Source organism: Arachis hypogaea, chromosome 15, assembly GCF_003086295.3.
Source record: "Arachis hypogaea cultivar Tifrunner chromosome 15, arahy.Tifrunner.gnm2.J5K5, whole genome shotgun sequence".
NCBI classification, from domain to species: domain Eukaryota; kingdom Viridiplantae; phylum Streptophyta; class Magnoliopsida; order Fabales; family Fabaceae; genus Arachis; species Arachis hypogaea.
In genome coordinates, this window is record NC_092050.1 from 23948505 (window position 1) to 23954816 (window position 6312).

Here is a 6312-nt window from a genome sequence, read left to right on the forward strand (position 1 = left end):
TAGATTCAAGAGGGAAGCCGGTTCAACTAAGAAGGCATGACCTCAAGCCCGTGGCTAGGGGATGGTTGGAGTTCATCCAACGCTCAATCATTCCCACTAGCAACTGGTCTGAAGTTACTATAGACCGAGCCATCATGATTCATAGCATCATGATTAGAGAGGAAGTAGAAGTTCATGAGGTTATATCCCAAGAACTCTACAAGGTGGCAGACAAGTCCTCTACTGTGGCAAGGTTAGCCTTCCCTCACCTAATTTGTCACCTCTGCAATCCAGTTGGAATTGACATAGAGGGAGACATTCTCATTGATGAGGACAAGCCCATCACTAAGAAAAGGATGGAGCAAACAAGAGATCCCACTCATGGACAAGAGCATAAGGAAATTCCTCATCATGAAATCCCTGAGATGCCTCAAGGGATGCAATTTCCTCCACAAAACTATTGGGAGCAAATCAACACCTCCCTAGGAGAATTAAGTTCCAACATGGGACAACTAAGGGTGGAGCACCAAGAGCATTCCATCCTCCTCCATAAAATTAGAGAAGACCAAAGAACCATGAGAGAGGAGCAACAAAGGTAAGGAAGAGACATTGAGGAGCTCAAGCACTCCATAAGATCTTCAAGAGGAAGAACAAGCCGCCATCACTAAGGTGGACCCGTTCCTTAATTTCCTTGTTCTTTATTTTTTTTTTCGAATTTTTATGCTTTATGTTTATTTATGTTTGTGTCTTTATTACATGATCACTAGTGTCTAAGTGTCTATGCCTTAAAGCAATGAAAATGAATCCATCACCTTTCTTAAATGAAAAATGTTTTTAATTGAAAAAGAAAAAGAAGTGCATGAATTTCGAATTTTATAATAGTTTAGTTACTTTGATGTGGTGGCAATACTTTTGTCTTTCTGAATGAATGCTTGAACAGTGCATATTTTTTATATTGTTGATTCATGAATATTAAAATTGTTGGCTCTTGAAAGAATGATGGGAAAAGGAAAAATGTTATCTGATGATCTGAAAAATCATAAAATTGATTCTTGAAGCAAGAAAAAGCAGTGAAAAGCTTGCAGAAAAAAAAAAGAGAGAAAAGAAAAAGAAAGAAAAAGAAAAGCAAGCAGAAAAAGCCAATATCCCTTTAAACCAAAAGGCAAGGGTGATAAAAAAGATCCAAGGCTTTGAGCATCAGTGGATAGGAGGGCCCACAGGAATAAAATCCTGGCCTAAGCAGCTAAACCAAGCTGTCCCTAACCATGTGCTTGTGGCGTGAAGGTGTCAAGTGAAAACTTGAGACTGAGCGGTTAAAGTCGTGGTCCAAAGCAAAAAGAGTGTGCTTAAGAGCTCTGGACACCTCTAATTGGGGACTCTAGCAAAGCTGAGTCACAATCTGAAAAGGTTCAGCCAGTTATGTGTCTGTGGCATTTATGTATCCGATGGTAATACTGGAAGACAAAGTGCTTAGGGTCACGGCCAAGACTCATAAAGTAGCTGTGTTCAAGAATCAACATACTTAACTAGGAAAATCAATAACACTATCTGTATTCTGAGTTCCTATAGAAGCCAATCATTCTGAACTTCAAAGGATAAAGTGAGATGCCAAAACTGTTCAGAAGCAAAAAGCTAATAGCCCCGCTCATCTAATTAATACTGATCTTCATAGATGTTTTTGGAATTCATGGTATATTCTCTTCTTTTTTTATCCTATTTGATTTTCAGTTGCTTGGGGACAAGCAACAATTTAAGTTTGGTGTTGTGATGAGCGGATAATTTATACGCTTTTTGGCATTGTTTTTAGTATGTTTTTAGTATATTTTAGTTAGTTTTTATTATGTTTTTATTAGTTTTTAAATAAAAATCACTCTTCTGGACTTTACTATGAGTTTGTGTGTTTTTCTGTGATTTCAGGTATTTTCTGGCTGAAATTGAGGGACCTGAGCAAAAATCTGATTTAGAGGCTGAAAAAGGACTGCAGATGCTGTTGGATTCTGATCTCCCTGCACTCGAAGTGGATTTTCTGGAGCTACAGAAGCCCAATTGGCGCGCTCTCAATTGCGTTGAGTAGACATCCTGGGCTTTCCAGCAATATATAATAGTCATTACTTTGTCCGAGATTTGATGGCCCAAACAGGCATTCCAAGTCAGCTCAAGAATTCTGGTGTTTAACGCCGGAACTGACACAAAAGCTGGAGTTAAACGCCCAAACTGGCACAAAAACTGGCGTTTAACTCCAAGAAAAGTCTCTACACATGGAAGCTTCAATGCTCAGCCCAAGCACACACCAAGTGGGCCCGGAAAAAGATTTCTGCATTAATTACTGATTTCTGTAAACCCTAGGCTACTAGTTCTCTATAAATAGGACCTTATACTATTGTATTTTCATCTTTTGATCATCCTGGAATCATGTTTTGATGATTGAACTCTCTTTGGGAGGCTGGCCATTCGGCCATGCTTAGACCTTTTGTTCTTATGTATTTTCAATGGTGGAGTTTCTACACACCATAGATTAAGGTGTGGAGCTCTGCTGTTCTTCATGAATTAATACAAGTACTATTATTTTTCTATTCAACTCAAGTCTATTTCTTCTCCAAGATATTCATTCGCACCCAAGAACATGATAAATGTGATGATTATGTGACACTCATCACCATTCTCACCTATGAATGCGTGACTGACAACCACTTCCGTTCTACATGCAAACAAGCTTGAATGTGTATCTCTTAGGTTTCTAATCTAAGATTGGAACCTTCGTAGTATAGGCTAGAATTATTGGCGGCCATTCCTGAGATTCGGAACGTCTAAACCTTGTCTGTGGTATTCTGAGTAGGATCTGGGAAGGGATGACTATGACGAGCTTCAAACTCGCGAGTGTTGGGCGTAGTGACAGACGCAAAAGGATCAATGGATCCTATTCCAACATGATCGAGAACCAACAGCTGATTAGCCGTGTGGTGACAGCGCATTTGGACCATTTTCACTAAGAGGATGGGATGTAGCCATTGACAACGGTGAAACCCAACATAAGCTTGCCATGGAAAGGAGTATGAATGATTGGAAGAAGGCAATAGGAAAGCAGAAATTCAGAAGAAACAAAGCATCTTCATACGCTTATCTAAAATTCTCACCAATGGATTACAGAAGTATCTCTATCCTATTTTATGTTTTATTCATCTTTTAATTATCAATTCTCCATAACCATTTGAATCCGCCTGACTGAGATTTATAAGATGACCATAGCTTGCTTCAAGCCGACAGTCTCCGTGGGATCGACCCTTACTCACGTAAGGTATTACTTGGACGACCCAGTGCACTTGCTGGTTAGTTGTGCGGAATTGTAACAAAATGTGATTCACAATTTCGTGCACCACCTAACTTCTGCCACACGCCAGTTTTTGGCGCCGTTGTCGGGGAGTTGCAATTGTGTGCTAAATTATTAATTAGTGTACATATTCTTATTTTATTTGCATATTTTATTTTTATTTTATAACCATGAGCTATATGTTTCTTTCATTGAATGACGCGTTCACTGCCTGATCCGAGCTTAGCCGCATTTGATCCTGAAATTGAAAGAACTATTTCATGTATTAGGCGAGCTCGACGTCGGTTAGCCTCTGAGGGTGGTGAAGTGATTGTTATCGATTCACCAGTCTCACCTGAGGGCGAATTTGAACCGCCATCTGAGAGCGAAACAAGCTCCTTTACTACTGATTCAGTTGATTCACGTGCAGATAACATGGCAGCACCTAGGAGGATTACTCTCCAGGAAGCTGGAGCCCCGGATTTTACACTGCAACTGTATCAAGTGCATCATCCAACTCTGGCTGCATATTTTGAGCTGAAGACTGCATTAATCAACTTGATGCCCAAGTTTTATGGCTTACCTGCTCAAGAGCCTATTAAGCACCTAAGAGATTTCCAGACAGCCTATTCTACTGTTAGGTGTCATGGTGCAAATGAAACTTCTATTTTGTTAACTGCCTTCCCGTTTTCTCTTGAGGGAAAGGAAAGGGAGTGGTACTACTCCCAACCTGAAGCGACTGTTACTAACGGGGATTCACTCAGGAGAGAATTTCTGGAAAAATACTTTTCAGCTGAAGTTACTGAAAGACTAAGGAAAGAGATCTCATGCATTGTTCAAGGTGAATCAGAAACTCTCTATGAGTACTGGGAGCGTTTTAAGAACCTTCTGGACGCATGCCCCCATCACATGATTGACAGACTAGTGTTGATCAGCTACTTCACTCAAGGTATGAAGCCTCGGGATAAAACTTTATTAGATGGTGCTAGTAATGGTTTTCTGAAAAAGTACAAGACCGCAAATGAAGCATGGCAACTGATTAGCGACTTAGCTGAGTCTACTAGGAATCACAGGCACAGGAGCACCCACTCAAAAGCCGTTGCAGAAGTTTTCTCCAGCACTGAAACTTCTGCTCTTACACAGAGTATATGTGAAATGACTAACCTACTGAAGCAAATGCAGTTGAACCAACAACAACAAGCTCAGCCTGCCACATCACAACAAAGCTAACAGCTAGTTCCCCAAAGAGTATGCGGGATCTGTGCTGACTATAGTCATTATACTGATGAATGTCCGTAGCTCCAACAAGAAGATAACACTGTGGCAGCTACTAATAACTTCTATGACTGCCCGAACCAAGGATACAATCAACAAGGCGACAACTACAACCAAGGAGGAAACTATAACCAAGGATGGCAGGACAACTCCAACCAAATTTTGAGAGATAATTTCAACCATGGCTAGAGGGACAACTATAACAGAGGAGGCAGAGACAACAATGAAAACCAGAGGTGGAATAACAACAATAGACAGTAGAATCAAAACCAACCTTATAGAGCTCCTCACCTAAGACAGTCACAAGGACCCCAGCATAACCAACAACAAGTCCCACAGATCACTTATCCCACTTCCTCATCAAATGACGAGATGCTTCGTTCTCTTGCACAAGGACAACAAGACATGCAGACTACACTTAACTCCACTTTAAATGGTCTGAATGCCACTTTACAAGCTCTCGCCACCCGGATAGAGTCACTACCTGCTTCCACCAACCAACCTTCAAGCTCCAGTAGAATTCTTTCTCAACCCTTACCTAACCCCAAGGGTGGCATCAATGCCATCACTTTGAGGTCCGGAATCACACTGCCAGAGAGGAATCAGGAGGAACCAAGCCCAATAGAACACTCCCCAATTGAAGACTCAGTGGAAGTAGAAGATGCTGAAATGGAAGATGCTGGAGAGGAAGATGAAGTACAAGACAAGGTTGAAGAAGAATTAGCTTAGCCAAGGAATGGAGCACCAAGGGATACAGAAGCTGCAAGTAGTGCCATCCCTATCCCATTCCCACACCTTGCAAGAAAGCCCAGAAAGCAGACAAAACTTGATCCCAAAATGGTAGAAATTTTCAAAAAGGTTGAGGTAATTGTTCCCCTTTTTTATGTTATTCAGCAAGTACCTAAATATGCAAAGTTTCTGAAAGATTTATGCATTCATAAGGATAAAATTAATGAATTAGAAACTATTCCTTTAGGTAGTTCTATATCTACTTTAATGGGAAGTATACCTGAAAAATGTAGTGATCCAGGTCCATACATGGTTAACTATACCATTGGAAGTGTGATATTTTCTGATTGCATGTGTGACTTAGGAGCATGTGTTAGTATAATGCCATTGTCTATATATGATACCTTAAGGCTTCCCCCCTTAAAAAGGTCGGCAGCTCGTTTTGTGTTAGCAGATAAAAGTATTATTACAGTAGTTGGAATTGCTGAAGATGTATTAGTGAGCATTAAGGTGCTCACATTTCCCATTGACTTCTATATCCTGGAAATGCCCCCTAATGACTCAGGAAGACCATCATCAATCCTGCTTGGAAGACCATTCCTGAAGACCTCAAAGTTCAAACTGGATGCATTCTCAGGAACTTACTCCTTTGAGATAGATGGTAGAACAGTGAGTTTCAGCTTAAATGAAGCTATGAAGCACCCTCCGGAAGATCATTCTATCTTCCAGTGCGACATCATTGATGAAACTATAGCTGAAGTTCACCAAGAAGAATTAGAAGAGAAGCACATGGAGCAAGGTCCAAGTGTGGGGACATCCTCTGAACACAATGAAGACACCTTACCATTACCACCAGCCCCGGATGATCCAGAACCTAGCCATGAGCAGAAATTGGAATTGAAGCCCCTCCCTCCATACCTCAAGTATGCTTACCTTGAGGATAATCAGAAGTTCCCATTCATTATTACAAGGGAACTCATTTCTCAACAGGAGGAGCAGCTGCTTAGTGTGCTGAAAAAGCA

The 6312-nt window shown here is 40.8% G+C and overlaps 1 non-coding gene across 1 annotated transcript; it reads right to left on the reverse strand.

Annotated features, from left to right (window-relative positions):
* Window positions 1-4093: 4093 nt before the first annotated feature.
* Window positions 4094-4201, reverse strand: LOC112753985 (small nucleolar RNA R71). Its single transcript, XR_003178343.1, has one exon. It is a non-coding gene; the product is annotated as a small nucleolar RNA R71 (small nucleolar RNA).
* Between the last annotated feature and the right edge of the window lie 2111 nt (window positions 4202-6312).